Source organism: Arachis hypogaea, chromosome 12 (assembly GCF_003086295.3).
Source record: "Arachis hypogaea cultivar Tifrunner chromosome 12, arahy.Tifrunner.gnm2.J5K5, whole genome shotgun sequence".
Lineage (NCBI taxonomy): Eukaryota > Viridiplantae > Streptophyta > Magnoliopsida > Fabales > Fabaceae > Arachis > Arachis hypogaea.
In genome coordinates, this window is record NC_092047.1 from 77,322,187 (window position 1) to 77,323,332 (window position 1,146).

General features: G+C 41.1%; 1 non-coding gene across 1 annotated transcript; it reads left to right on the top strand.

Moving 5' to 3' along the window:
- The first annotated feature begins 799 nt into the window (after positions 1–799).
- Positions 800–907, top strand: LOC112731105 (small nucleolar RNA R71). The gene has a single exon (XR_003166897.1). It is a non-coding gene; the product is annotated as a small nucleolar RNA R71 (small nucleolar RNA).
- Positions 908–1,146: the final 239 nt, after the last annotated feature.

Sequence of the window (1,146 nt, forward strand, 5' to 3'; positions counted from 1 at the left end):
GATTCACATCCTCTCCTTCCTTCACAGGTTCAGCCATGGTGATCAATTCAATGGCCTTGCACTCTCCTTTTGGATTTTCTTCTGTATTGCTTGGGAGAGTACTAGGAGGGATTTCAGTGATCCTTTTACTCAGCTGGCCCACTTGTGCTTTTAAATTTCTAATGGAAGACCTTGTTTCATTCATGAAACTCACAGTGGCCGTAGATAGATCAGAGACTAAGTTTGCTAGATTAGAAGTATTTTGTTCAGAGTTCTCTGTCAGTTGCTGAGTGGATGATGGAAAAGGTTTACTATTATTAAACCTGTATCTTCCACCATTATTAAAGCCTTGTTGAGGCTTTTGTTGATCCTTCCATGAGAGATTTGGATGATTTCTCCATGATGGATTATAGGTGTTTCCATAAGGTTCACCTAAGTAATTCACCTCTGCTATTGCAGGGTTCTCAGGATCATAAGCTTCTTCTTCAGAAGATGCCTCTTGAGTACTGTTGGATGCAGCTTGCATTCCATTCAGACTCTGAGAGATCATATTGACTTGCTGAGTCAATATTTTGTTCTGAGCCAATATGGCATTCAGAGTATCAATTTCAAGAACTCCCTTCTTCATAGGCATCCCATTACTCACAGGATTCCTTTCAGAAGTGTACATGAACTGGTTATTAGCAACCATGTCAATGAGTTCTTGAGCTTCTACAGGCGTTTTCTTTAGGTGAATGGATCCACCTGCAGAAGTATCCAATGACATCTTTGATAGCTCAGATAAACCATCATAGAATATATCCAGGATGGTCCATTCTGAAAGCATGTCAGAAGGACATTTTTTGGTCAGCTGCTTGTATCTTTCCCAAGCTTCATAGAGGGATTCACCTTCTTTCTGTCTGAAGGTTTGAACATCCACTCTAAGCTTGCTCAGCTTTTGAGGAGGAAAGAACTTGGCTAAGAAAGCCGTGACCAGCTTATCCCAAGAGTTCAGGCTGTCTTTGGGTTGAGAGTCCAACCACACTCTAGCTCTGTCTCTTACAGCAAAAGGGAAAAGCATAAGCCTGTAGACTTCAGGATCTACTCCATTAGTCTTAACAGTATCACAGATCTGCAAGAATTCAGTTAAGAACCGAAAAGGATCTTCAGATGGAAGTCCATGAAACT